The following is a 23576-nucleotide window of genomic DNA, read 5'->3' on the forward strand; positions in this document are numbered from 1 at the left end:
CCTTATCAACTAGATTACTAAGTTTTGCTCTTCTATTTTTTCTTTAATTTGAATGTTTTTTTATTTTATTTTGTATATAATTACGTGTTCACCATTATTTTTATTATTTTTTTTTTTTTTGAGGGAGAGAGAGAGAGAGAAAGAAACCTACTTTTCAAAATTGAAAAACAAACCTGAGTTTGTTTCCTTCTGCATTATAACAAGATTCGGGTAAGCATTTGGCATCGTCCAGAGTTCCTTCAGATAGTAATACTTCCTAACAACAAAACAGTAACTCATTACCGCCCCCGGGTGGGCTTGAACCACCAATCTTTCGGTTAACAGCCGAACGCGCTAGCCGATTGCGCCACGGAGGCCTAGTCCTCGGTTAACACGTTATAGTTAAATGTCGACAAGTTATAGCGATCAGTAGGCTGTAATTAAATATAAACTATTTTATTGTAATTTGTATGGTTAATTCAATATTGTTGATATTCAAAATATTGTAAGCAACGAAATCCAATGTGTATATTTGCACTGGTAATTTTCTATTAATGAACATTGCCTATGTATGTGAAAATGATGACGACAGCGATGATAAAAATAATAATATAGTAATCATTTAATTTCGGACAGAATTTTTACAAATTTACAAAAGTATTCACAAGAAATATCCGGTGTGTTGACAAAAAAAAGACATTTTATAAATTTAAAGAGAAAAATATTCTGCTCCAACAGATTTTCTTAAGATGAAGAGATCGATGTGAACTACCGCTCGTAAATACGACTACCGCTTGTAATTAAAAAAAGAAAAAAGGGGAAAAAAAGACCCATAGTTGCAAGCCATGCAGGAATTTTATATTTTTTTTTTACTTTTTACATTTCTTATAATCTTGAATAATTTCAAACACACTTATTATGATGTTCAGAGTAAAAAAAAAAAAAGTTTTTTTGAACTTTTAATATATTTATGATCATTTTAAAATATGTAATTGATTAAATTACTTTTACGCATGACATATCAGTGCTATTTTCTATTGTAAACTGTGGGGTGATGTTAGAAAAGTCGAGTCGCTGAACTGATTAGCGTAAAATTAATAATACTTGCTAACGAGTTTGTCTGTTAAAAATTGCAAGAAGAAGGTCTTCGGTTTCATTTCATTATATCCTTAATAATATTTAATGAAAAAATAGGTCAAATCGTCATCTTTTCCTTATCAGGTAGGTGAAAACTAATCTTGACACCAGGAAACAAGTTTCTGAAATAATGCCATTATGAGAGCATGCAGATTGTGCTCGCCCTCTTCTTTGCACGTTGGTTTGGCCTTACGTTGTTTTCCCTTTTATTAAATATTTTTCAGGTTTGTCAGGTTAATAAAATCCTAAAAAACAACTAATTAAAAGAAAAATGCATATTCTCATTTTGGATGGCTTATTTTTTTGATTAACACGCCAACCAACCTAGAGACAGTCCGTGGCAAAGGTGGTGCAAGCTCTATTAGATCGATTGAATATATTAAATGCTATCTTCTTTCATACGACCTCAAAAATTTAAACCAAGACCCAGGAAGACAAACGGAAATATCGGGATCATCATCCATAATGCTTACTATTAATCTTTATCGCTTTGTTGCATTTATGAAATTAGATATAGCTTTACAAATTGATCTTCTTGAAGTTCTTCTCAAGCGAAGCCATTTAAAAACAATTCTTTACTTCTGCAAATGTCTAAAGTTAGAGCAATGGGATATGTCTCGGTCCCACGACCAAACCAGAATAAAATTCAGCATTGCAATACAACAACGCCAACAGAATAAACAATGCGGTGTTTCCTATGTTGGCTGTCGATGTTTTATTCAAACCTGTAACAAATAAAAAAAAATAAAACTTTTGTGCATAACAACATGTCGATGTATAGATAGTATAATAATTCACTGCACGAGGCTTCTTATCATTGCTCTAGATAGATTTAAGAGTCCCTGCCGTATAAAACATCTATTTGTTGTAGATTTTTATATCTTTCAGTCTTGTCAATCTTTCTCGTGCGCTTTACTTCGCTCCAAACTCACAATTTTTCTTTCTGGTGTTGTTTTGTGCTCTTCTTCGATTCTCCTTGGGACGCTTGATTCTCTATTAATTTGAAAGTATTCAGCTAGTAATGCACGCTGAAAGTAGTGGAATAGAGCAGGTTACTAGTCCACAGATAAACAACTGATGCCAATTCAATATCCAAATCGGTTTCTGAAGTTAGAAGGAGCGCACGCAAGCACCAGATGATAATACAAATATCTCTCCTTTGATCTTCTACTTAATAGGAACATCTACCATTTACACCAACGATAATTAGCCTGCCAACTAGGTTGATCATTAACATATAATGTCATAACTAAACTCTAATAGAATTATCCTGAACTACTGCGATCTCTGGTGTAGTAATCAGGAGGTAGATGCTGTGTGGTTGCTGTAATTATTCATATTCTGCAACTGTAGCGTTGGCTGTAGGATACATTCAGGTACAAATCTAACTTCGTGACTCATTATCTAATATTCGGGTAGAAAATACAATCAACTACGCGTATGCGAAGCCTGTTAAGCTCGCTCCGAGATAGATTTCTTTGTTAGTATGCATGCGATATATTAATATCGTGGGCTTATTGCCGTCTCTCTCACTGCATGCATACTCATCTCATCTCATCCTCCTCAATGTGCTAGGCACAATAGCTCATGGCGAAATAACTTAGCTTCATAGAAACCTAATTAATATTACGACAGGGCAGAGTTCATCCTGTCTGCAAGGTGTATATGTCTGTGAATTGTATTTACTGACTGATTTTGCCTTTGTTTCGGGAATGAAAAACACAAATTTCAGAAGGAAAAATCCCTGACACTTCCTCATGAGATAGTTTTAATTCATCTTCAGTTGTAAACCCTTATAAATGTTATTCGCACCCTGAACGAGATCCGTATCATGTCAGGAGACATCATTTTTACATTGTTGCCGACTGAGCTACTAAGACCTTATCAGCATAAATACGCACGTACAATATAAAAATGAACTATAAACCTCAAGTGGAAAAGTTGTTTTAAATAGTCTATCTTTCAATATGTAGTGAATAAAGAACTTTCCTTTCACTCCTAATCTTAGTGTGTGTGCAAAAGGGATATAATATTGTTGCTTTGGTATTACCAAAGTTTAATAGAAATTTATTATTATTATTATTACTTCTATTACGCAATACACATTTTCTTTTTTCATCTGTAATCAATCAGTCACATAAATGTGGCGCATGAGCCATTCCGACACATCTGAAAATTCTGCGTGCTTCGTAAATCAGTTGAAAACATATTAAACAAAGTCCCTAAAAATAGCATAATTTTCAATGACAACATTACTTCAAATAGAACATCCAATAATGAAATTACAAATTAAAATGCACACGAATTTTGCCAAAATCTCTGTTAATTTAAAGTTAGGTTCAAAACGCTATTAACTTTTCAACGAATTCATAAAATAGAAGAGGATTTAATTTGATTTAAATTTTCTAATTTATTTAATTTTAAATTTAATTAAGCAATAATGAATTAATAATCATATTACTACAATAATGAAATCAATTATTTTTTTTCAGTTAATTTTATTTACTTTAGAATTTTAATACATTTTATAAATAAATAAAATGAATGTATTTTATTTATAAAGTCATAAAACTTTTGGAGCCTTAAAAAGATGAAAAATCGAATTAAAGAAACGTAGTGATTACGCACGAAAACACGCACATGTTAAGACCATATTATGTACACCTATAATTATATACAATACTTAATATATGTATGTGAAGGGGGAGTGACAACGAGACTTCCAATGGGTGTGTGTGTGTGTGTGTTGTCAATTTCAATTTCTTTACTACCTCTTGGAGTCTTAGTAATAGTAATACTTGGTAATTACCCAGTGTATACTTTTATATATTCTAGTTACTAGATCGACGATTCTGTCAGTATTTTGACAATATAGTGTACGTAGACGGATGACTAATAAATAAATAATTAAGATGGTCTAGTAAATTAGAAAGATTCATTTTGATAAATAAATGAAACTGAAGATATAATCATCGCAATATTACAAACTGTGCAATTTTTTGGGACCAAAATAAATTATCTCAACAAGAAATAGGCTGCTCACAGGATTACAGAGACAAAGACAATGATTTTTTTAATATTCCCAAATATATTTTCATCACTTATCAACGAGAGATTTTGAAGATAGATTACAGAAATTTTAGGTAATTAAATAAACGTTAAATAAAAGTATTGCAACCATCGAGTAAACTGATGAGAACCGAGATATTCAATGCTGATGACCTGATTGATAAAGTGAAATTCAAATCTTTTATTTAATTTCTAGTGTAATTATTAAAAAAAAAATATTGAATTTCATTCAAATAGTGGTGATATCTCTCCTTTAACCAACTCATGGTAATAAATGTACGACAGTAATGCCATCTTTCGTCAGTACGATCCATATATTAAAAAAAAAAGAGAGAGGTAGTATTAATAAGTGGAAGAGCAGGCAGGCAATTCAAATCAGAGAAATCTGTGATGGGTGTGTGTGTGTGTGTGTGTGTTGAAAAAATCAGTGCAATAATCTTAGCCCTTGTAGCCTTTGAACCGTTTTTTTTTCTTTTTTCACCGTATATGTTTTTATATTTTTTATTTAGCCCGGAAACTCGGGAACCTGAAAGTGGGCGGTGATTTTACACGGGGGCGATGGTACTAGCATACTGAGAGTATCTAGAATACCAGTATTGACATTTGGATTCGAGATGAGGTATTAGTCAGAAGTTACTACTTCTGAGTCCCGGGGACCAATATCGGCTACCATCATACCGCGAAGTGTTCTATGTCCATAAATCTCTGTGTTCGCTGGGCTGGTTTGCCTGTTTTGAAAGACGAAAAAGCTGAGTTTCCGGGAGGAAAACTTCCACTGCCGTATGACACCGGCTAACTCACTTTTAGTCGAAAACACCAGATAAGAGTTCCTCGCGTCATAGATGGGAATCGAACTCAGATCTTTCCGACCGAAGGGCTTCGTTGATATAGATCCATTTACCACCGGAAGACAATTGCAAACATCCATTCCCACAGCAAGATTCGAACCCGCGGCTGTTGATTGGAGAGGGAATATGCTAAGCCAACGGGATGGCATATATATAGTGTGAATAATTGGATCTTCCAATGTCCGGGTTGTTTACAATTGAAGTACAGGAAATGAACTGAATTTAATATGTTCGTGAAATACGCATGCTCAGGAGTCAAGTCGTTTTTTTTTTTTTTTTGTTTTATAGGAGGAATACATCATTAATATGAAAAAAAAAGTTATTCCCTTTTGAGGCCGGTTAAACAGCCTAAATGCCTGGAAAACGTTCCTTGTGTCCTTGAATTCAAGAGAAAGGACAGAATAAATAAATATCTGAACTCACTAGTAGACTGAAAGAACTAAATGAAATATTCTTCTAGGGTGGAAAGAATATTTAAAGTGTGAGGCACTGATTAGAATTTAAAAAAAATGAATTCTGTCCTTCCGTCCACGAAAGGTTTTGAACCTATTGTGTATTAGTACTATTGGTGGGAGGACGATTAGATAATTTGGTTCCCCTCCTCTGGACACTAAACGTGGTAATTTTTCAAAGAAGTAGTAGCATATTTTTAGGACACTCTGGACACTAACCAGAAATTAAGTAAAATAAAAGTAATGTAGAGCATCAAAGGCTCGTAGCAACAACGAATATAGTAACTCCATCAATCATACCTGGCATTAACTATGATTTTCTTTATAGCAATGAAATGGAGTCAGTTGAAGCAATCAAGACCCACTAGTTTTTTCAAAACAGGAAGAATAGCATGACACTAAATGATCTTCGGATTACTGTCATTCATGTTTGAAAATAAACAAGTGACTTTAAATATTTAACTAATGCATTGCAAATTTATGCAAATCAGACATAGAGATGTCAGGCGAAGACTACTGAGCGCGTATGTTCACATTATTTCAGTTGTAGACTTAAGTGCTGGGAAACAGTCGGATACACCATCTTGGTTGACCATATGCATTTAACAGACATAATACATTGACAAATGCAAATTGCACATAGAAACGCACAAAGACGTTATTTCTCTTTATTTCAAATAGTTTTCTTTGTTATTTGTCCAAAACGGTATGACTATGATTTATGCTTCCATGATTGGTAGATGGCGCTGTCTGTAGTTGATGGATTGTGACGTTGTGTAAAGATGGCAATTCAAATAGTGCATATGGTGGATTGTGTAGAGTGGAATGTCCTCCCCCGAGAGTCATTGGACTCCTTAGAGGCGTCGTATAATAATAATAATAATAATAATAATAACAATATGATACTCATTCATTTGGAAAATTTCAGACATGCGCTACCAAATTACCTTATGATATTATTTGGTATCTGATTAAACTGCGTATAAAATACATCTTTTGATATAAAGAGCTCAAGTACTTAAGTACTATATACACTGCTCAAAACAATTAGTGGATATTTTAGTTTCTGTCGGATAATGGTGAATTTCTGCAAATAATTATAACTAGTGGGTACTTTATACATGAATAAATATTTCTCTTATGGATAGGGTGAAATTAATGAGATATTGTTTAAATAATCAATATTTATTACAAAGTTAACAAATTGTACATTTTACCGTGAAATAATTTTAACATGAATAACAACAAGAAAAGCCAAAAACGTTTTTGTTAATTTTGAATAGGGCGTATGGTCTCCATTAACAGCCAAAACAGCGGTACATCTTGATTGCATGGACCGGATAAGATGATCAAACAGTTCTTGTGGAATATTTCCCCACTCTTCTGTGAGAGCAATTTCGAGCTCTTAAAGCGATTGTGGTGGAACCAGTGGAGCAGAAACGCGCGTACCTAAAGCATCCCAGGCATGTTCGATTGGACTGGCATGTTCTTCTGGCAAGTAACGACAAATACTGATGTCTCTTGGAGTTGTTGGTGATGGGCGACCTTGACCTTGTCTTCGGCAAACATTTCCCGTCCCCAGAAAGCGATTTCAAAGTCGCGAAATTACGCTTTGAGACATACGACACGCTTAAGCGACAAACTGCGTTTGTCCATCTTCTAATCCACCAATGGCTCTCCAAGCCATGGATTCCGGGACATCGTGTTGCTCTGCCATTTTTAACAAAATAATGGGTGGTAGGCGACACAAGTTTACAATTGAAGTGATAATTATGCACTGTGGAAGTGAGCTCAACAAACCACACTTTTATATCGCCCTCCCCCACATGATAATACTGCTAAGACACGTTTAGACAAGTCTTATGATTTTGTACGCAGCTGAGTGTTCTACACTGTTGTACATTAAGAATATTTTAAAATAAATGTGTTACATTTGTAAATTATTTTTATAACTTTATAATTTAAAGAAAACCAAAATATCCCTAATTGTTTTGAGCAGTATACTTCAGTACTAAAACTTATTAAATGAATTTTTTCCCTATAACGAATAAAACTGTCATTCCTGTTCTAAACTGTCAATTTATAAAACAATTATTCCATGGATGCCCCTACTTCATTTAATTAATTTTTTTGAATTTAATAATTCCACTCGAGTTTATAAGCAGAAATAAACCATTTATAAAGTTTAAATGATTTATGGAAAACGTTTTTCTTTTCATCAAATAAATACCTTGTTGAAGAACAATAGCTACCAAATAGAGTAAAACAAGACGAAATCCATTATTTTGTGATCAGTAAATAAAGAAAATTCGAAAATGCTAACTCGCTTGCATCGGTCATGATGGATGAGTCATTATTAACGGCAAATTCTTTCGTGCGAGTTGTTTAATGATCTCTCCACCCTACCCCCATCTCTTTCTCTCTCTTATGTGTTTAGTTTTCGAAGCGGGACTTATTTTGCAGTCGGTGGCCACTACACGCAAGGAGCCAACACTTCCACTACATTACCCAGCAACGAAGGTAGTTAATTTTTTTTTTTTATATGCGCTTCTTTGACTTCGTCATAAAACATGAGTTTGATAAAACTTTACAGCTTATGTCACCATTTTCCAGTTAATTATTTAAGGAAAATGGAAAATAAAAACGCGTAAGCATTTGCCCTAGCGGTAATTATTTGCATGATATCCCTATAATAATAATCATATTGTGCTATGCGAAACAAATAATAGTCACCAGAGGCACTGCGATTCATTACATGTGAAGTTGTGTAGAAAATATTTAACCAGCTTTCTGACAAATTAAATCATAATTATCGGTTTTGTCAATTGCCTTGAAAAACAGAAAATAATGTTTAGAAATTTCACCTCTCATTGGTCAGTTTTGCTATTAACAGTAAGGTCATTTATTACTTTAAACTGCTATTCTATAATGCTCTATAATACTCAAAAATTAGCTAGAAATTAATTTTAGATATAAAACATGAATTAAAATTTAAATATATTTTTATATTCTTAAAATAATATAAATTTATTTTCTAGAAATGTAAACAATATAAGTTATTTTAATACAGGAAATTTATATTGCTATATGAAATCTTAACCTTCGTTGTGAAAATTGGGATTCATCCTGCTCGAATCAAATCGATCGTGAGATGCGGTGATCCTTGGAGGGTAATAGATGGCAATGCTGTAGCCAATGAAGTTCCAACTCAGCTTCGGCTATTGCTGTTACCTTTCTGTCATGATCAGAGCTTTAATAGCTCAATAACACCTTATCCCTACACTGTCCTCTACAGATAACTGGGAAGATGAAAAGCATTCTTGCTTTGCCCCTTTAAGCCAGTTCTTATAAGGACTATAAAGGGATTCATCCTTCCCCGTGTGGTTGCCGAGATAAAAATAGCACCAATGCAAATCCAAGCATGTCGTAAGAGGCGACTAAATGGACGCTGAGATTCGAGATTTTGCGTTCGCTCTCTTAAGGTTTTTGCCTTAAGGGAACAATTTGAGTCTCCGGGGAGGGTGTTCTCCGGTACGGCCCGCTGAGGGGCTTTGTCGGTGAATGCTTTTCTTCGGAATATGAGCGGTTCTGCTCGGTGGTGTTTGGGTGGAAGGCCATCACTGAGTGGAGCCAACGCTGAGATGGTCTTTCGGCCACTATTGAGTGGTCTAGGGATCGTCTTAATTTTTAGAGATTGGCTTTACTTACGTATCACCAATGTAGCTCATGCATGTCGTACCAGGCGACTAAAATGGGTACCCTGGGAGGATAATGGATGGCAATGCTGTAGCCAATGAAGTTCTAATTGAGGCTCGGCTATTGCTGTTACCTTCCTGCCATGATCAGAGTTTCATATAGCTCAATAACACCTTATCCTTACACTGTCCTCTACAGATAACGGGGAAGATAAAAAGCATTCTTGCTTCGCCCCTTTAAGTCAGTCCTTATAAGGACTATAATGAAAGCGATTCATTCAAACTTGGACCGTGAAATGCGGTGATTAATCCCCTTGGAGGGTAATGGATGGCAATGCTGTAGCCAATGCAGTTCTAACTGAGGCTCAGCTATTGCTGTTATTACCCTCTCGCCATGATCAGAGCATTAATAGCTCAATAACACCTTATCCCTACACTGTCCTCTGCAGATAACGGGGAAGATAAAAAGCATTCTTGCTTCTCCCCTTTAAGCCAGTCCTTATGAGGACGAAGGGATTCATTTATTCATAAAAGAAATTTCACGAAAATTTTGCTTTCCTGTTTGTATCTTCTTTTATCTTTTATATTGGTGGTAAAAATTGGCGATACGTGAATAAATATATATTTTTCAAAGTATGAAAATTCAAACTACAAAGTATCACTTTAGTTATAGTATGGACAATAGTTTTTAACTGAACAAATGTGCAGGATAAATGAGAGGTTAATTCAGAACGTTCTTTGATCCAGGTTTAAACTGCATTCAGTATTTTAATATGGTGTTCTTTGTTTTTAAAGCAGAGTAATTTATTAATAACAGCGTTTTTGCGTGATATTCGATTTTTATAAGGCTTGTTATTGTTTACTTTTTTCTATGAGTATAATTTCTTTAAAATGTATCACCTATCAATTACATTTCTGGTCCTATCCTTCTTTTAAAGTCACTCGAAAAGATCAACGCGTTGACTCAGAGAAAAGGAAGTGCTCCTGGCTGCTCCTCCAGTTCAATACTCTTAAAACTCTTCAATAGCATATGAGATGCTAAAGCAAAGAGCTTATTTTATATCTATGTGACTCATAGAAAATTCTTTAGGACAGACTGTTAGAACATGACTGGAATATAAGCTGCCTACGAAGCAAATATAACACTAATCGAAAAGTCTTTATTTGACCCTAGCTGAGTTGAAGAACCTGGCGCTGCACGATCAAAACTGCCAATGAACAGAGAATAAGAGAAATGCATCACAGAGACTTGAGCCAGTTCTACGAAGTTTCTAGTCCATCTCCATTCCTTTCACCCACGGGTCTGATTTCGATTATAGTTGGCACGGAAATTCTAATGGTCAACCTTTAAAGGATACTAAATTTCCAAAATCTTCTCTTTATTTTATAATAAGTTATGGCTATCATAAATATGGGATTGTAGTGAGTGTGGTAGGTCCGCGCGGTTAGCCTAGTGGCTTTGCGCTTCGCAACCATATTCCTGGGGAAGGAGTGTCCTCGGTTCGATTCCCGTCGGAGACGTGAGGAGCTGAAAGATCTTCCTCAGCCATAGCCAAGTTAGCCGGTCTGGGGCGCGGGCAGTAGGGTTTTTTCCGCCAGTTTATCTGGTGTTTTTCATCCCGCAAGCAGGCAAACCGGACCCGTGAATACAAACAGGGATACAACCAAGAATACCTTGAGGCATAGGAGTGACCATTCTATCCTCGTATTTCGGTTACGAAATCCAAGCATGCTTGGAAGCCATTCACATGAATAAAGAATCTTCAATTTTTCGACATAAGCTCCAGACTTAACCAGCTGCTCACGAAACCATCGGCATGATTTTTTTTACTGGATGGCTGTTTTTTTTACCTGACTGTCATCCCAAAATGTTGAGTTGAAAATCCTTCTTCAAGAGCCAAATAAACTGTGCAGAAGGCTAGATTAAGATGAATACGGAGAATAATGCCGAACACCCAACCCTATTGAGATGATGTCGAACAGATCCACTATTTGTGTCGGGTGTTATCGTGAAGCATTTTGGACTGCCCGAAACAACGGTAATCGTGAACATTTCTTTTAGACTACAACTCGCTAATCATAAAATGTGTCGCGATGTGATTCGCATTTACAGTGTATCTCGTTGGCTTCGGAATCAACCAAAATTATTTCTTCACCTAAAATTATATTAATATTATTTTTTTTATGTTGAGTCATGCTTAAATTTTAGGAAAGGAAAAGGGGAGAAGTGTACGTCATACTTTCTGGGGTGTAATGTTAGATCGAGAATCCATCTCCTGTGACAAGGCATACAAAACAATAATAAGAGACAGAATTCACATACGTAAAAAATATATCTTTTATTGCTTGCAAAATGGATTGGAAATTCGTAAAAATTGGAAGTTCGAATTTGCATTGGATGAATGCAAATTCGAACATCATCGGTGAGAAAACAGTCAAGTAGAATGATAGTAAACATGATAATAACCAGGTATTAGAATATATGATGTTAAAATAAGGAAAACTCAAAATCTCAATTACCATTAAAGACAAAAGAAAATTAAATTGAATCTCTTTATTGCTCCACATTTTGTTCTCTTCTGAAAGAAATTTATTGTCTATTTTCCTCTCTAATAGTTATAACTCTGGTCTTATCTCTAATACGGCACAAAGCCATGGTCTTCATCTTCGTTCTCCTCAAGGAGACGCTTCTAGTCTATTACTTATGCCAAACATTTGTCGAGAAAGCACACCCAACTTCTAAGTCAAATAAATGTTGGAGTCTCCTTCTATTTGGTTCACAAATTAGCTTCATGTTTGCACCATCCAAAAGATAACCTTCTTTTTTTTCTCTTCCGGAACTTTACAAGACTTTTTCTGATCTCTCGTATTATGGGCTGACAAGTAGGTCTGTGCAGGCATGATTAGAAGAGCACCAAGATTACATTCAATTCCTTGAGCCTGATAAATTAGTTCAGTCACGCCATTTCTACTACACACAACATTCATCGAAAAACAAATATGTAAATTACATCAAAGCCGTTTTCATCCTCATTATTCTGATGTCCCTGCAGCTGTTTCGGGTTCATGCAGCCCACATAATCATTTGTCTTCATTGAGACTTTTGGATATCCAAATGTACTGCGTCTTCTTGTAACGCAGATAGTTATTATTGGATGATATCATCAACGATACTTGTTGCCTTGACCGGCACCATCCACTACAGCAGTGTTGTCCCGAATTGCTGAAGTTTTCGGCCAGCTGAACCTTGAAGCGCATTTGTTATCAATACATCCATATTTGGTACATTTGCATTACATACGGATCGTTCGGTGAGACAAATATTACTCTCTGTGTATATATATACATAGGATCCGTCTCTCGATATAAATCTTGATGTTACATTACAAAGACACGAAACTTGCGTATCAGTTTGTCGTGCCTTTGAAGTGGACATGGAAAGAGAATTTTTTTCTTCAAATATATAAATCCACCCAAGATAGGTTGCAAACCTACATTTTAGTACCATAAATGAACTAAAGGTTAAATAATCCGGAAACCGTACTCTAAAGATCTAATATCGATCGTTTTCGAGATACCTCGGATTCCTATTAAGCAGGATGACTCTTGCACCGGTTGATGAAGTAATCGACCACCTAAAGACATTACATAAACATTCATACCACATTGGGATTCAAACGCATAGCCTATTGGTTGAAATGGGAAGTAATTCACTGGACTAACTAGGCCAGCTTTTATGGCACGGCCAGTTTGGAATGTCACAACAGCCAGTACAATCACCATTTGTCGAAAAGACGAGAGAGAGAGAGAGAGAGAGAGATGTTTACAAAATACTCAACTTTTCTTCCTTAGCACTTAGTAAAAGTGCCTGTATCCAATATTTAGAATTAAATATACTTTTGGTCTACGTCTCAGTAACTTTTAAAATGTCCAATATCGTGTCAAGTACATTTGGCGATAACGATGACCTAAAAACCAGCTATTCAACATGAAGTTGTGTTAACTGTTTATAGATGTAGCGTCTTCCTTGATGTTTTAACTTGGCGTCGGAAAGTCTGTCTTGATGTCTGCACTGACATTTTAGTGATGTTGTTAATTTCTATTTTAAATGTGCAGGCTCTACAACTTTTCATCTTATGAGTGATGTCCTTCCGCTCTTGACAACTTCTTTTCGTTTCTAAGTAGATTTGTCCCCTCGCCACCCCCACAGATTCAACACAATTCTTTGGAATAAATTTCACATTCGTAATCTATTTTTTTCAAAAACGTTAAACTGTCCAATTTTACAAATAGACTAAATAAAGAAAAATAAACCAGAATAAAAATTCAACTGAGAATGTTCCGTTGGATTTCAGCAGTAGCATTACTTTCAATGAGAATTTGTCTCACATTCACGAGTATCATTTTTCAATGGTAAAACAGCATTGGCGAGTCACATGCAAAAGGAAAGAGGCTAGCATCATATTTTAATTACATTAAAGGCATAGTGGCACAGATATCTAAAATACAAGTAAATATTAGCGTTTCTGCTTATTTTAAATAGAAACTACGATGTTTATTTGTACTTTGGACATTAAGATTTTTCGTAAAAATATCTATCCAACTAATGTTCAAATGCGTGCTAATTATTATACTTCGATAGCTTCAATATAAATGATTAAAATGTGCAAATATTGAATTTAATCGAAAAATACGAGTTAAAATATTTTTTCATGAACAACCAAAGGCGTGTCTGAGTAATTGCCTATATCCGTTATAAATAAGTGACCTCAGAAAAATTGTTATATTTCATATCTTTTATACCCATATTTTGGAATGAATGATTTTACACGGATCACATTATATATGCCAGGGAAATCTCGGAAGATTTTTGTTAGAGGAATTTACAAAAGTAGAATGTGATCAACTAGTCTTTCTAAAGAGTAATACCGTTATGCTATCAAATAACCGAATTATGAATTACTAATCACAACCACCTTTCAGATACTATGCAGAAAACACGTGCATAGTCGAAAGTTGGTTCGGAGGTGTGGAACAACAGGTATGCAGTTCTTGGACGAAACCTGTTGTGCAAAGAACTCAAATTTTTCAATATGTTGTGATGTCAAACGTACCGCACAGTTTGAGCTAGTACTCTTTATTTCTGGTCATCTTAGGTTAATGCTTTCGTTTAAACAGCGCCTCCGACGGACAAATCGGACACGCCAGAACGAATGCCTGCTATAGATAATACAGACAGTATAAGCAAGGCTTACTCTTGACCTACAGCGAGAGCGAGTTGTTTCCAAACAATGAAACCGCTTTGAGACCAAAATGAAAATGAAAATGTGGGACAGTGTTGGAATCTGCTGATATTTTTACAGAATGCAGAAGAAGACAGAACGAAAGATGAGGAGCTAGTCAGGTGATTTTGTATCTGGACGGTGAGTAGAGTTATTGACCAGTTGCCGCTGGCGTTTTTATAGTCTTACAGAAGGTGTAGATATCATGAATTGCTGGAGAAGAAAATCCATGAAATAGCTATAACAGAAGATATAAGACAGAAATGGATCTTCTGTTGGCAGTTGGCAGTTGGAGTCAATTCATAAGAGATGATCATTGATTAATTTAATTGCCCTCTTCTGAAGCATTTTTGTGAATTAGCAACTGTTTAAGAAAACTAATTCGGCTGGAAAGAACAAGATCTTGAAAACTTCTTGGTATGCTAAGAAGACGTATCCACAGTCTTCTTAAAGACTTGGTATGTCTTTAAGAAGACTTTAAGAAGAGATCTCGAACAGAAATTTGATCTTGTCTAAGAATCTGGGTATTATCAGAGCCAAGGAGAGGTGAAGCTAGATCTGTCTTGCGAGAGGGAATTGGAGTCAGCTTGATCTCATTTCCATTGAAGAATGATGTGGAGATCTGATAATGCAGGCAATATAGGCAAGGATTAAGTCACTTTTATCCCACAGGATCTTAATGAAGACCTAAAGCTTTCCAATAATCGATGCTTAATTGGAGTACTTCCAGGTGGTGAAATGCATTTAAATATCAAAAATATTTTAATATAAATAAACTATTTAGAAATAAGTTATGGGTACATTTTACAGCGTTATATTTCTTGTGTGCAAAGATTGTTTATACGTTTTCTTTAGGAGAAGAAAACTTTTTAAATTTTTAGTAATGTAAACTCTCACAACTATTTTAATAACAACACCAAAAGAAAATAATAAAGAAGAATAATCCAGTATATACATTGATTACAATATCGGGAAATCACTCATATTTCCTCTTCCAATTATAATTAAACTAAGACCACGAAATTATCTTGTTCATTAGTTGTTACACAAAGTTTTCCATCTACACCACGTTCACATCACATGAAATTTCCTTAGAAATGAAAAATCAGAATCCTTTTCAAAACTCGCGATACATTTCAATAAATTATTTTCTAATACCGCTTCAAGTCATCCACATCTGTTGGTGTGTCTTGCAGGCATTGAAAGGAAATATATTTGTACAAGTTTCAAGCTAAATGAAAAGCAATTTAACGATTGTGTTAATAAAGAAAGCCAAGGCTACTTGTGATAAAGCAAACAGTTGTCGAAGTATAAGATTAAGGAATGTTATACAGAAAATTCAGAGTTCAGACACAGAATCCTTCATGCGTATTGTCAACAACTAGTAACACGGAAGGAAAGCGCGAACGACTTAAATGTTACTTTTAAACTATCCAAAGTAATCAGTGAATGTTTACGTCAGGCTAGAGTGATGTATGCAGTAGTATCTGGAGGTGAACAAAGGATGCTACTGTGCCTGTGCCGAGACGATAAAGCCAAAGCATGACGATGACGCGAAGGGGGAGGGAGATGGGGGGATAAGAGGGAGGACAGTTTTACGTCACCCACTTTAGCATGTCAATAGCCCGTGGTAAGTAGTTTCTGTCATGCCCAAATATCGGCGATGAATATTCATGGAACCCCTGGAGTATATTATCTGGTGAACGCACATGTACCAACACCTAGTTTGCATGTCGCACGGCTTGTTGTTCGAAGCCGTAAACGTTGTTATCTGGAGTAAGTAAACGAGAAAGACTATTCACTTGATTGATTTTTGTGTAGCAATGAATACGGAAGATGAATGTGAGTGACAGCAGAGAGGAATGACTGAAGAAACGACACACTGCTTTTAAGGTCGCGAAGTGAAAAGAAACAGGTGTCTATGTAAGTGTTTGACAACTTTCCTGTTCTTCATTGAACTATTTGTTGTTTAACTTTAGCTCGAACAATGTCAGTTAATTGTCTATACCAATAGATTTCAATTTCAATATACCAATATACGCGAAAAAGTGGACATTATCATGATTAATTGTTCCAAAAAACGTATATCGAGTATTAACAATTTTATTCAAGTGTTGGTCTTAATTCTATGATAGTGAATTAGATCATGAACCGCTCTAAAATTCCACTTTAGAGCAGTTCATGATCGATTTTTAAAATCGATTCCATTACGATTTTAAAAATGAAGTCTTGTGTTTAAATTCTAAAAAAAAAAAAAAAAAAAATTAGGATCAGTATAGAATAAGGCCAGGGCAGTCGCCAGATTAGATCGCGCCCGTGAGGCAAACAATTAAATATCGTCCCTGATGGATTATAAGACAAAAATATAAGAAAATCTCCAATTGATATTGTTTTTATTACAAGAGAAACATTAATGGAAAACGATTACATAATAATATTAATTAAATGTTTGCTCTACGGCAGGGGTCTTCAACCTTTCAGACAGTGCGGGCCGCATTAAAAATTTCAATGAAGCTCGCGGCCAGTAAGCTATACTGCGGTATTTAGAATTGTAAGATACTTTCCAGATTCACAAGGAGCGCTGCGCATGTGATACTTTACATAAAATCCTATAAAAATAAACAAACTCAGCTTTAAGAGCGTAGGTAGGAGTCGGGTTCATGATAAGTAAATACAATCAATACTTGAAAAAAAAAAAGATAATTTAATGAAGAAAACATTCATTTTTTATAATGTCAATGGAAAACTTGGCAATGCTTTTCCTTGACCAGCTTGTTAATGTTAGCATCAATGTTGGAAGTTCCTATGCGCAGAGTATTCTCGAAATGGTCTGTAATCTGAGTTCTTGTCTTGGACTTCGCATGCTTCATTCTGGAGAAGAACTGCTCACATAAGTATGTGCTTCCTAACAAAGCGCACATTTTCAAAGCATGCCGGCGAAGATTAGGGAATGCGTCCTCAGAAATGTAGTCTTTGTAAAATGTAAGCAAGGGCACATTGAATCATTTTTCATTCAAAGAAGAGTTATTTTGGAGTTCAAGCATTTGTACTGAGCCAGGCATTTCGGCGGCATTGACACTGAATAGCACTGAAAATAAATCTAAAGAAGACTGTTGGTTACGAAATTCACTACATCTCTCTTCGAACTCACATCGCAACACGGCTAATTTTGTAACGTATTCATCAAGAGAAGAACAGTTGGACTCAGCGAGAAGCTGAAAATGAAGTTAAATATTTTTTTGCGAGTTGTACCTCCCAAAGTTTGAGCTTGGCCACAAAAGCTTTCGTGGGATCAAACAGAGTGTGCACCAGTTGATCTTTGGATTGTAGCCGCGTATTTAAGTCATTCATATGCAACAAGATTTCGGTCACAAAGGCAAAGTCTGTCAACCACTTCGGATCGTGAATTCCGCAATCGGCTTCCCCCTTGGTTTGCATGAACTGCTGTATTTCGCTCCTTAAGTCAAAGACTCTTTTAAGAACCTTCCCTCTGCTCAACCAACGCGCATCACTATAATAAACTACATCCTCCCGTGATCCGCTTCGCACTCTTAGGTCAAAAACTCTTGGAATTGATGATGATTCAATCCTCTTGCCCTAATAATGTTGACGACAGTCATAATAACTTTCATGACATTCTGAAATCCAATAGTTTTCGCGCACAAATTCTCCTGGTGGATTAAACAGTGGTAATGGACGAAATCTTTTCCTTCTAGTTCCATTTCTTTCCATAGCAGCGCAAAAAACCCTTCATTCTGTCCAATCATAGCAGGGGCACCATAAGTTACCACACTTACGAGGTTGGTTAAGCTGACGTAGAAACGTTGGAGCGTTTTCTTGGCGGCTTCAAGAATATCAGTGCCATTCGTCGTTCCCTTCATAGGAACGAGCGCTAGCAGTTCTTCTGTTACAGTAAATTGTTGATCAATGCCACGGACAAAGATAGCCAGTTGTGCTGTATCCTTCACATCTATGCTCTCATCTAAAGCAAGTGAATATGACGTAAATTCGGACGACCGTTTTTTAAAGTTCCTTCAACACATCATGCTACAGTTACCTCAGACAAACTCGGTTTTTTAAACACTTCTTTATTATTTGGGCACAGAATTTCCCCAGCAGCGATGAGACACTCTTTCACAAACTCATCGTCCAAGAAGGCTTTTGATTTTTTAGCAATTTTTTCAGCTATTACAGAACTTACTTTGACGCACGCTTCGCTCTCTTCCCTCTGCCTTTTAAACGTACCCTGCTGGCATTTTAAATCAATTTGGAGACGGTTCACTTTGTTCACACGAAGCTGCCCTTGAAGGTGATCGAAATTGGATGCATGCTTTGTCTCATAATGTCGATTTATATTGTATTCTTTTGATACTGACACTGACTCACGACAAATTATACACACTGGCTTATCGTCGATTGGCACAAAAAAGTACAAATTGGTCCACTTTCATTAAAAACACGACAAGAATCACTTGATTTACGCTTTTTACTCGTAGACGCCATAGTGATGGAAGGTGAACCCAAAAAATGATCCAAAATGGCCGTGTAATGGTTATTATCCACTGAATATATCTCACACCAATGAAAAAGGTCTGGCAATATAAAACCACAATAGACTATGGCTGACACGACGAACCTGCGTGCGACTGACTGACTGTGGATGAGATCCTCTTGTATTTATGTGAAAATAACGAAGTATCGAGAACCTTCGACATGTATCTGGAAGGCACTAGACAGCGCACTTGAATGAACTACCTGCGACGTTAGTATTAGTATTTAAGTATCGCTGGGAACTGGCAGATGGCTGAAGAAACATGTCTATTTAATATTTATTTTTATAGGATTTTATATAAAGTATTAAATGCAGATCGTTCCTTGTGAATCTGGAAAGCATCTTACAGTTCTGAATACCGCAGTATAGCTTAGTAGGCCCGCGGGCTTCATTGAAATTATTTTTTATTTAATCGCGTTTTAATGCTAAGTAGTTATTTTTTTCAAAATGGCCAGCGGGCTATGCGTTGAAGACCCCTACTTTACGGCGGGATATCACACAATAAAACTATTTATAAGCTCTTCTAAGTTTAAATTATAAACTATGTCCGCCTCTATCGATACCGTTGCTAGATCAACCAAGCTTTCTTGGGTCATTGCTGTTCGCAAATAATTTTTAATCTTAAAAGCTTGGAAAAACTTCTTTTTGTACTTGCTACGTTAGAATTGTTAGCGTAGCGACGGCGCCTACAGCAATATGGCTGAACGAGCGCCCTTATTAAGTCGCGCCGTGAGGCAGGCTGCCTCTCTGCTACACCCTGTTGACGGTACTGAGTAAGGCCATCTTCATATATTTTTAAATTTTAAGAAATTGCATCACTAAAAGAACACACACTCTCTCTCTCCCTCGCTCTCTGAATTAAAAAAAAAAGCCAGAAGAATCGACGCAATTGACACATGTAATACACTGCCTCATGATCTTAATTACTTCAGCCGTAAGCCCAAAAACAAACCCAACCGAACTCTAATTGAAATCATCTATTATCGATTAGTTAAACCTGGATTCACGATACAATTTTAGAAACACATCTTCATTATCAGTGCATAACTAGTTTAAGGATGCATCCGCTTGCCCTAGCAATTCTGAAGAGCCTCTTTCTGTTAAGAATTCAGAACTTAGATTATGGCTGAACCATTTAAGACAACTGCATCATCTTAATACTCTGCTTCCTTCAGCCAATGCAACGAATGCAACTAGTGAAAATAAATAAATAAAATTAAGAAACTCGAATTTATTTGTTTTAAATTTAAAGTCAACTCACTCATTCTGCAGTTAGACATATTCTCAGGTGATTAACTCTTTTTAGCCTCTGAAAAACGCATTTCTTACCGGATAATGATGAAGTCAAAAATGCGCTACATACTTGAACTCGAAAAAAGATCTTTTCAAGACAACATTGAAGAGTCGTACGTTTTCGATTTAATAAAAAGCTTCTCCGTAGAGCAGGTGAAACAAGTAAGGAATAACAATAAAATAAGAAATAAAATTTCTCGAAATTTAAAATTTAACTCGCCTTGAAATAAAAAAGTCCATATGGATTTTTTTTTATTTCAAGGTGAGTTAAAAGGTCTCATATGAGGACCGGCAAGTTTTTTCCTAGGGCAAATAAAGTTTTAATTTCCTCAAAAACAGATAAATCGTCCAAAGAACAAACACACACACACACACACGCGCGCGCGCGCGCGCGCGCTCGCGCGCAGTTAACAGACAACGTAACGTGCAGGTGTAGTGTAGGTGTTGAATCCCAAGACTCTCGCGGAGTCTTGGGATTCAGCGGATATGTCAGATAATAATAATAATAATAATAATAATCTACAAAAAACAGTATTACTTGGAACAGTACATATTTTACGGCTCTACCTGACAGACTATTCTTAGATTCTTGGGTGGAATCTGAATTGGTCTGTGTCACCAGTCAAATTGTTGTTTGAAAAAAAAAAAATAATAATAAATAAATAAATAAATAAAAATAATAATAAAAGCAAGGTGTCTATGAGGATAAAATGTTAAACGTGTGTATATTTTATATTTCTAAATTTGATTAAAAACATTAATTACTTTCACTCTTGATTTAACTTTGTAGTATTTCTTTTAGATCGCTTTAAGGTATTACCTGTGACAATCTTTTTATTTCATCTGTCGTTTATTTTTACGTTTAACGGATACTTCGTGGTATTTTTCGCAGTGCATATACTTACGCATGAAAGATCGTAATTAAACCCAGAAAGCGTGATTAATGTTTTACTTTTATTAATGAGTACGTAGCAATAGTATGATCTCTTGTTAAATTTGTCCTCTCTCTCTCTCTCTCTCTCTCTCTCTCTCTCTCTCTCTCTCTCTCTCTCTCTTTCTCTCTCTAGCAAACGAGAATTTTGTCTTTCCATTTACCGATTGTTCAGAAAATCAAATTATCCTTACGTATTTGCTTAACTATTCGCTTCTTATGTGGAGGGTTGTCAGTAGAGTTGTTTTGCCTTTTCGCAGTATGTAAATATCGTTGGCTCTTTGACGGTTTCCTTATGCTCATCAACTACTCATTACCATACGGTACGCAAGCAAATAATTCCGACTATCCAAGAGTGTGTTCCACGAATGCTTATTATAGAATTACATTAAGCTCTCCTTTGTTTTTTAAAGACGTATTTTTAAATATTTCCTATCTTTAGTGTAAACACTACATGGTAATGTTCGACTAGTGCAGATGCAGATACAGCGGGGGGGGGGGGACAAACCAGATAACATTTCTCTTATTGAAAAACTAATTAAAATTCATTGTACTGGAACCAAATAACTGGTCGATATAGGGATGTGGATTTGTACGTTCAACAGAACAAATGTTTTTTTTTTCTTTTTTTTTTTTTCGGGAATCTTACGACATCTTTGAAAGTAGTTCTAAGTGTCGACAACACGCATCTTGGAATAAAAGGCGGACTACGAAAATGATTGCCAACTTCGTTACTACTAATTGTCCTATTTGCCATGTTCCTTAACCCAATTATAATATGGGGTCTGGAAACGAATTAAGCAAACTGAGTTCAGTCAGCCGTTGTAATGTATTTATTTTTCGTGCCAGCACACAAGGGAAGGAGGCTGGGAATTTTCTGCAGGATAGACGGAACGTGTCTTGCCCATTAAAATGTTCCATTAATCTCTTCTCTTTTTTTTTTTAGCTTTTTTTCATGCATCGATAACTATCAAGTCGTTATGTTTTTGTTTAGTACTTATTCTATAAAAATGTCGTTTACGTGAAACACTAAATGAGGAGATTTAAAGTTGTTATTTTCTCCTATCCATCGGATAATCATTTTTTGTTTATTTTAATGTGCTATACCTACTTACAGACGTGTCCAATTGTAGTGACGAAAAAGCTATTATCCAAGTAAGCAATACGAATCGAAAAATCCATCAATTAACAAGAAATAGATGTTGAAAGATTTCATGATCCCTTCTTTGAGGTAGAACTCTTTACATTGTGCAGCAATCCATCAAATCAGAACAGTATTCTTACTTTGAACTCAGAAAAAAAAAAATCACCCTTCAGCTTTACAGATTATCATAGCATATGAGCTTCCAAAGGCTTTCTATTGTTAAGGCATATAATTGCTAGTTACTGAAAAAAAATATTCAAAAAATCCAACTTCTATGTATCTCATTACTTTATTTATTCTTCCACGTTATTTTTATTTATTTATTTTTGTTGTTGTTCGTTTTCTCATAGTTGATTAGTATCACAATAAATAGCACCACACAATAATCCTACAGAGGAACTTAGGACTCCATATTTGATATTGTTTACTGGCAAAACATCTGACTTTTTTTCTAAAATATTCCCAAAAACCGATTTTTAAAAAACAGCATTATTAAAACTGTAATTAGTAGGACAATGTTTTTTATTTTTTTTTAATATGATATTATATATATTATCCATTTTCTATGAATAATTATAATTACGAAATTTGTCCTTATATAGTCCTTATAAGGACTGGCTTAAAGGGGCGAAGCAAGAATGCTTTTCATCTTCCCCGTTATCTGTAGAGGACAGTGTAGGGATAAGGTGTTATTGAGCAAATAAATAAAGCTCTGATCATGGCAGGAGGGTAACAGCAATAGCCGAGCCTCAGTTAGAGCTTCACTGGCTACAGCATTGCCATCCATTACCCTCCAAGGGTATTGGATTGAATGAATCAAAGCTCTGATCATGGCAGGAGGGTAACAGCAATAGCTGAGCCTCAGTTAGAACTTCATTGACTACAGCATTGCCATCCATTACCCTCCAATCTGGATTGAATGAATCAGTCACTTTTTATTACTTTATATATAATTTATTATAATTATTTTATGGTAAGTACACTGAATTGTAAAATATTATTTTATAAATGAATTAACACTGGGTTATTTCTATTCAATTTTTTTTTATAATTAAAATTCATTTCTTTTATAGATGTTTAATTAAATGAAAAATTGTCATTTTAAAACGAATTAACTTAATTGTTTAAAAATATAATTTCATCTCTGGCATGATGGACTTCCCTCATAATGAATTTTTGATACATACTCAAAGG

At 35.4% G+C, this 23576-nt stretch overlaps 1 protein-coding gene and 1 non-coding gene across 3 annotated transcripts in view; both read right to left on the reverse strand.

Moving 5' to 3' along the window:
* The window catches only part of LOC150093698 (kielin/chordin-like protein), a 1333292-nt gene that overhangs the window by 1178434 nt on the left and 131282 nt on the right, over positions 1–23576 (reverse strand). The gene's annotated exons all lie outside the window — the stretch shown is intronic.
* TRNAN-GUU (transfer RNA asparagine (anticodon GUU)) lies at positions 283–356 on the reverse strand. The gene has a single exon. It is a non-coding gene; the product is annotated as a tRNA-Asn (tRNA).

Source organism: Typopeltis vanoorti, chromosome 23 (genome assembly GCF_054136105.1).
Source record: "Typopeltis vanoorti isolate ZY-2024b chromosome 23, IOZ_Tvanoo_1.0, whole genome shotgun sequence".
NCBI classification, from domain to species: domain Eukaryota; kingdom Metazoa; phylum Arthropoda; class Arachnida; order Uropygi; family Thelyphonidae; genus Typopeltis; species Typopeltis vanoorti.